Here is an 8,634-nt window from a genome sequence, read left to right on the forward strand (position 1 = left end):
GCTGGTAATACATGGAGATGATGAGTAAGAGACGAAGAATCGAGTTGCTGTTGTTTTTTGAGTTCGAAGAAGATTGGTAGAGAACGGTGGTCTGAGATTAATTGGGTTTGCAGAGGATTCAAATCAATTGATGAAATTGGTGGTGAATCAGAAGATGGAGGAACTGATCCTGGTGGTATAAAAGAAGCATCTGGTGGTGCAAATGTTGTTGCAGCTGTGTTGAATGGCCATTGATATGATGTAGAATATTGTTAGGACAGGTTTGAGATCGATCTGGAGTTATTAGTGATTCTGCAGTTCAGGTGTGAAGCAATGGCTAGGCAATGGTGTTGCAGGTAATTTAGAGAAGGGAAAATGGAAGCTACAGATAGTTGAGCCGGGTGGAATTGCAGCCTGAGTTATAGATGAATGCCCAGGTCTCGTTTACAAATTGTAACAGCTGCATAAATGGTATTGGTGTTTGAACTGGTAGAAATGGGTGTCAAGTAGAGGAAGATGGCAGCTGAACTGCACTGACATTGAATGGCAAAGATGCAGTTTATAATGGCTCAGCAGAGGTTAAGGTGTTGCTGCCAATGGAGTTACTGTTGTTGCTGGTACTCACGTGCTGAGAATGTATGGAATTGCAGGTGCATTTGGCTAATTTTGGTTCAAGGAATGTGTTGCAGGAGGTATTGGTTGTGGCAGGTGATGATGTAATGGCGAAGAGTGGTACAGTTATGAAGTGTTCTAGGGCATAATAATGGACTGCAGTTTGAACAAAAGACTGAGATGCAGTGCAGTTCTGTGATGTTGCAGTTCGTGGATATGAAGATGGGTATGGAATAGAAAGTATGATGTTGGAATTGGAAATGGTGACTGCTACGGGTGATGTTTGTGGCTTGGTTGTAGTTGCAGGTCATGGGTTCTGGTGGAATTATGCAGCTGCAGGTGAGTTTGGTATTGAGCCTGACTTGCAAGTGGTGATTAGGAAGATGCAGGCGATAACGAATCTGTCATGAAGCTGGTGCAAGTGCTGCAGCTAGGGATTGCAGTTAAGAGCAATTGAATGCAGGGAGCAGGTGAATAAAGAGGTCCTGGTGCCGTGAAAGAAACAGTGATTGTGGTTGAGCTGTACATTGCAGCTAGTTAGTGTTGCAGTTGGAGTTGCAACTGCAGGGAAGGCATTGGTGGTAACTGGTTGTGTGGAGTTGCAGTTCAAGAAGCAGTTGCGAATGGAACCAGCTTGATACAGTTGAAGCAATGCAGTTAAAGCTGAGATGCTGCTGGTCTGGGATTGCAGGCCATGATGAATTGCAAGTGGTGATTGTGGATTGTGCTATTACAGAATGGAGCAGCGAGTGATGCTATTGGATTGTAAATGGAAATGAGGGAACTGAAGGCAAGTGGAGCAGCGGAAGTTAGTCATGCGCAATGAAGTTGCAATATTGGCTTGGCCTTTGCAAAAATGGCAGAAGTTATAGCCTGGCAACTCAGCCCATTCAGACAAGTTAACAGCTGACTCGTTTCTGACTCAGTTCAGACTGATTCATTACCCTGACTCGGTGACTTCGACGGAGCTAACACGTTTGACCGGTAATAGTTTGACTTCGCCGGTCACCTGAGATGTTTTCCGGCGACAGTTCAGGCCAACTTCCGGTCGCTACAACTAGGGTTTGCTTTCGTATATTTTTCATCTTCTTCAATTATTTTATGATTATGATTATGATGAACTCCATTATTATGAGTAACTAAACTCAATTATTGGTTATGGGATAAAAGTTGATTTTCTCAAGCGTGTTATTTAAATCAATGAATTAGTTGTCTTAAAACTTTATTGTTTATGATTCATTGTTGATATTGTTTTATGATTTGAATGCTAGTTTGTTTGAGTCCCAAATCAATTAGATTAGTCTTCATCTCTATTGTTAGATTAGGGTTTTTCAATACGAAATAGTTGTTTATCCCTGATTCTAAGTAGCGTAGTGCCATTATTACTTGTAGTGATACATCTTTATAATAGCATATGAATCATAACCTTTGTTAAAACGAATTAGTGCTTTTACACGTTTGTTTGCATTGATTAGTCTTATTTCATAGAACTTATTGCTCTTAGGGAGTTAAACTTAATTGTGCTTTTACACTTTAGGTTGTTTTCTAGGTAGATTTCACAATAGCATCTTTTAATGTTGTTTGTGATAAAATCGGGAAATAAACGGGATACTCTTGCGATCAAGATATCCTAGGACTTTTAGTAAATGAGAGATTAAAATTTCAATTCTAGTCATTGATGAAAATACATGTTTGTGAATGATACGATCCCGTGACCAATATCTTCTCCTTATTGATTATTACAATTACTTTATTGCTTTCAATTAATTTTATTGCTTTGTTTATTTAGATAAAACAAAAAAAAAATCCCTTGTTTACTAAGAAACTGAAAATTGATAACAACAAAAGCCTCTCTGTCGGAACTAACTCTTTCTTATCACGTACTATATTTATATCTAGTTGAGTGAGAAAGTGAATTATTTTTGACGCATACAACAACGATCAAATTTTGGCGCCGCTGTCGGAGAGGCATACGACTTGTTATTAAGTTTTTAGTTTCTTATCATCATTTCTGCTTTCATATTTGCTTTTTGTTTTCTTGTCTTGTTTCTCACTTGTTTGCGAGAATTGTTTTCAGGTACCTAATCCATGGCTTCTAAAGATTGGAACTATCCAAGGTGCGGGATAGCTACTCGAAGAGGCACAATACTCCAACCAATTCAAGACACGACGGAAGAACAAGAGTTAGAAGTGGAAGAAGAATTACAACTAGAAGAAGAACAATAGGTTCCATTTGTAGAAGAACCACTAGTTGAAGAAGAAGAAGCAATGGGTGATGCAAATCGTACACTCAAGGACTTGGCTTCTCATAGGCTTGATGCACAACGGTGGTGTATTGAGACAAACTCAACCTTCGAGATCAAGCCGAGGTTGATGAGAGAGTTACCGAAGTTTCATGGCATGGCGAATGAAGATCCAAACAAGCATCTCATGGATTTCCATACCATAGTCACGACCATGCTACCACCGGAGACTAATGCCGATGGTGCAATGTTGAAACCTTTTCCGTTTTCTTTGGCGGATAATGTTAAGGAGTGGTTGTATTATTTACCATCCGGAAGTGTCACTACATGGAACGGGTTGAAGAAACTCTTTCTAGAGAGGTATTTTCCTGCGTCAAAGGCTACTCAAATTCGCAAAGACATTTGTGGGATAAATCAACACGTAGGAGAATCCTTGTATGAATGTTGGGAGCGATACAAGAGATTGGTGGCAAGCTATCCACACCACCAATTTAGTGACGTGATGATAATACAATACTTCTACGAAAGTCTCCAATCAAGTGATAGATATCTTCTTGATGCAGCGGGTGGTGGATCTCTAGTGAACAAGACGGTGGCCCAAGCTACCGAGTTGATTGAAAGCATGGCTGCAAACTCGTAACAATTCTACACAAGAGGTGAACCAATGGTTAGGAGAGTGCATGAAGTTACGGATTCATCATCACACCGTGATCAAAGAATGGATAACATGGACCAAATGATGCAAAAGATGGTTGCGGTTATTTTACCTTCATATGGTGAAGAGTTGGAGCAAGCTAGTGCGGTCTTTCCAAATCAACAAAGATGGTATGATCCCTACTCCAACACTTACAGTCCAGGATGGAGAGATCACCCCAACTTTAGCTATGCAAACAAGCAAGGCGCGGTTCAACAACCTACGTTCAACCGTTCGGGTGGATTTCAACTACAACAACAACAACTCCATCCGCAACAACAACAATTTCAGCAACCACAACAATCGATGCAAAATCAAGGTTCCGATATCGATGCAAAGCTTCAAACTTTTATGCAAGGCATTTCTACCATGTTTAAGGAAAGTCAACAAGAAACTAAGAGTGCTATCAAAGAGTTGCAGACACAAATGGGCTCCATGGAGGTTGATATAAACAAATTGAAGGCACAAAATAGTGGGAACTCCCTTCTCAACCTATTAACCCAAAAGAGGGTGTCAATGCTATTACGTTGAGAAGTGGTACACAACTTGTGCAACCCGAAGTTACTGATTCGGGCAAGGTGGAAACACCAAACGAACCTGTTTTGGAGGAGAATAGTGATGATTCTCCCCAAACTTATGAGGTACCTATTCATAACTCTAAAACTTCGGTTTCTACTTATGTTCCTCCTTTACCTTTCCCTCGCAGATTTGCAAGTTCCAAGAAGGCGAAACTAGAAAATGAGATTTTAGACGTTTTAAAGAAGATTCATGTGAACATACCACTCATTGATGCGATCAAGCAAGTTCCCAAGTATGCGAAAGTGTTGAAGGACTTGTGTACCAATAAGCGAAGGCTCAAAGATAATGAAGTGCTAAGTGTGGGGGAGAATGCTTCGGAAATCTTACAACAGAAACTCCCACTGAAATGTAAGGATCCCGGTAGCTTTGACATTCCAGTCACAATTGGTAACACCACATTTAACAAAGCTATGTTGGATTTAGGTGCATCTGTTAATGTTATGCCTGCATCTATGTACAATTCACTTGAGTTAGGTCCTCTTAAAAAGGCTGGAATTGTATTGCAATTATCCGATCGTTCTAATGTCTACCCAGTAGGTATTGTTGAGGATGTTCTTGTGCAGGTTAATCAATTAGTATTTCCAGCTGACTTTTGTGTGTTAGAGATGAATGAAGGCTCACCGGACTCGTCTCTTCCATTGCTACTTGGGCGTCCCTTCATGAAAACGGCGAAAACCATTATTGATGTGGATAAAGGAACGCTAACTATGGAGTTTGATGGAGAAACAATACGTTTCAACATTTTTGAGACGATGAGATATCCTAGTGATGTCCACTCTTGTTCTCCATTGATGTTATGGATACATTGGCACAACAAGTATTTGAATTGAATGGTGATGATGCTTTGGAAACCGTTTTAACTACATCCATGGATAATGGTGTAGAGTGTGGTAATGAAGTCAAGGAAGCCCTTGGTGATCTTAATTCATTACAAGGATGCTCAGAAACTCATAATATCTCTTTTATTTCTTTACCATGCAGTGATGAAAAGCTTGTACCTTCCATTGTTAAATCTCCAAAGTTAGAATTGAAACCTCTTCCCTATCACCTAAAGTACTTGTACTTGGGTGACAAGGAAGATTTACCTGTGATTGTTTCTAACAAGCTTAGTGAATTACAGGAGCAAAAACTTCTAAGGGTGCTAAGGAAGTACAAGACGGCCATATGATAGACAATTGCTGATATCAAGGGTATAAGCCCTGCCGTGTGTATGCACAAAATCCGTTTGGAGGACGATGCAAAGCCTACAAGGGAAGCGCAACGTCGTTTGAACCCTCCCATGATGGAAGTTGTGAAAAAGGAGATACTAAAGCTTTTGGACAGCAAGTGGGTGAGCCCGGTACAAGTAGTACCAAAGAAATCAGGTGTGACGGTGGTGGAGAATGATAAGAACGAACTTGTGCCAACTCGTGTGCAAACCGGTAGGAGGGTTTGTATTGATTACAGGAAATTGAATGCCACCACTAGGAATGATCATTTTCCATTGCCTTTTATTGATCAAATGCTTGAACGTTTAGCTGGACATTCTTATTATTGCTTCCTTGATGGTTATTTAGGTTATAATCAGATTATGATAGCGCCAGAGGATCAAGAGAAAACCACTTTCACTTGTCCTTTTGGTACTTTTGCTTATAGAAGGATGCCTTTTGGCCTGTGCAATGCTCCTTCTACCTTTCAAAGGTGTATGGTAAGTATCTTTTCAGAATATGTTGAAAACATAATCAAAGTGTTTATGGAAGATTTTAGTGTATTTGGGGATTCATTTGACCTTTGCTTGAACAACTTGTCACTAATCCTTGAACGATGTGTTGAAAAAAAATCTTGTGCTAAATTGGGAGAAGTGCATTTCATGGTAACTCACGGCATAATTTTAGGCCATATAATATCTTCTAAAGGCTTGGAAGTCGATAAATCTAAAATAGACCTTATTCGTGCTCTAACCCCTCCCACTACGGTGAGGGAGATAGCTCTTTTCTTGGTCATGCAGGTTTTTATCGTAGATTTATCAAGGATTTTTCCAAGATAGCATCACCACTTTGCAACTTATTGCAAAAAGATGTGGTTTTTAACTTTGATGAAAAGTGTATGGCAGCATTCAATCGTTTGAAAGAACTTTTGATTTCAGCCCCTATCATTAAACCACCGGATTGGAGCAAGCCTTTTGAGCTCATGTGTGATGCAAGTGACTTTGCGGTTGGTGCGGTGCTTGGGCAACGTGTGGGGAAGATACCTCATGCTATTTATTATGCTTTTAGAACGTTAAATGAGACCCAAAAAAACTCCACAACCACTGAAAAAGAGTTATTAGCTATTGTTTTTGCTTTGGAAAAGTTTCGCTCTTATCTAATTGGTACAAAAGTTGTTGTCTTTTCTGATCATGCAGCGCTTAGGTACTTGCTTATGAAAAAAGAGGCGAAACCGAGGCTCATACGATGGATTCTACTTTTGCAAGAGTTCGATATTGAAATCAAAGACAAGAAAGGAATTGAGAACACCGTTGCAGATCATTTGAGCCGTCTTGCTGTGGACAAGGAAGCTATCCCATTGCGTGAAAGTTTCCCGGATGAGCAACTATTCTCAATTGCCTTTGAAGAACCATGGTATGCTGACATTGTGAATTACTTGGTGTCTAAACAAATTCCAAAGAACTTGTCTCGTGCTGAGAGGGACAAACTTAAAAGGTTAGGGAACCAATACATATGGGATGATCCATACTTATGGAAACAAGGTAGCGACCAAATATTACGAAGGTGCGTTCCCGAATCTGAATTTAATTCTATCTTGTCTTTTTGTCACTCCTATGCTTGTGGAGGACATTTTGGGAGTAAGAGAACCGCTCACAAGGTACTTGCAAGCGGTTTCTATTGGCCAACCTTGTTTATAGATGCATATATATTTTTTACAACTTGTGATAGGTGCCAAAGAACAGGCAATCTAGGTGCCCGAAATCAAATGCCACAAACTTTTATTCAATTTATTGAAGTTTTCGATGTATGGGGTATTGATTTTATGGGTCCTTTTGTCAACTCTCATGGGAATTTTTATATCTTACTTGCTGCTGATTATGTCTCCAAATGGGTGGAAGCTAAGGCCACCCCGACTAATGATTCTAAAGTGGTTTCAGATTTTGTGCAAGCTAATATCTTTGCAAGGTTTGGAATTCCAAGAGCCATAATTAGCGACGGGGGTTCTCACTTCAAAAACAGGATCTTGCAAAGCTTGTTGAAGAAGTACAATGTGTCACACAAGATTGCAACACCTTATCATCCCCAAACAAATGGACAAGTCGAGGTTTCTAACCGGGAGGTGAAATCCATTCTAGAGAAGACGGTGAATCCAACAAGGAAAGATTGGAGCATGCGACTTAATGATGCTTTGTGGGCTTATAGAACCGCATACAAGACACCTATCGGGATGTCTCCCTTTAGGCTTGTGTATGGTAAACCTTGTCATTTACCCGTTGAAATTGAGCATAAGGCGTTTTGGGCTATTAAGCAATGCAATATGGAGATGGATGGGGCTGGAAAGCAAAGGAAGTTACAACTCCAAGAGCTAGAGGAGCTTCGCAATGATGCATTTGAAAGCTCACGCATTTATAAGGAGAAAACGAAGGCTTTTCATGATAATATGATTTCTAGGAAACAATTTTGCATTGGGCAGAAAGTTCTTTTGTTTAATTCCCGCTTGCATTTATTTCCGGGTAAACTAAGGTCACGTTGGATCGGACCTTTCATTGTTACTAATGTGTTTTCTCATATTGCAGTGGAAATTCGTAGCACAGCTACAGGCAAGGAACTTAAAGTTAATGGGCACCGGATGAAACCATATTATGAGAATTTCACTTCCGAAGTGGTGGAAAGAGATAATTTTGTGGATGCACTCCCTCTGGAGGAGGCATAGAAAGCAAGGAGATAGTCGGGATGACGACTTTAAACCAAGCGCTAAATGGGAGGCAGTCCATAGGATGAGTATTTCTCGTCTTGTATTTATTTCTTGTTTTGTTTTTAGTTTTTCTTGTCTTGTTGTGCATTTATTTTTTCTGATTTCTTGTCATTATCATGTTAGAATTTCCCACCTTGACTTTCTTTGGAATATTCAATTTACATTGAGGACAATGTAAAGTTTAAGTGTGGGGGAGTGGTTAAGCATTTTCATTGTAAAATTTTCATTTTGTTTTCGACTTTTTTGTGAAATAGTGAATAAGAAAACTCCAACTTGTAGTTAGTTTAGAGTCACATAGTATACACGTCGCTAAGATTACATCGAGATTCTCATAAGAGTGACTGAACTTAGAGATGACAGAGAACATGATCGGGTTTCTTACTTGTATGAGAGTTAAAGTTGGATTTAACCATCCTAGTGGAAAATGAGGTGCAAACTGAATTCGATATTAGATTTGTGATCCCCTATAGTGGGGACTACCCATGTTACATCATGTGAGGCACCGACCTTCATTTCTAATATGTGCTTTTAGAGTGTGTGTCACCGTACGTGAATTCCGGGCAGAATGTTGAGCTGCCCAACCTC

The sequence above is a fragment of the Papaver somniferum genome, chromosome 3 (genome assembly GCF_003573695.1).
Source record: "Papaver somniferum cultivar HN1 chromosome 3, ASM357369v1, whole genome shotgun sequence".
Taxonomy (NCBI): domain Eukaryota; kingdom Viridiplantae; phylum Streptophyta; class Magnoliopsida; order Ranunculales; family Papaveraceae; genus Papaver; species Papaver somniferum.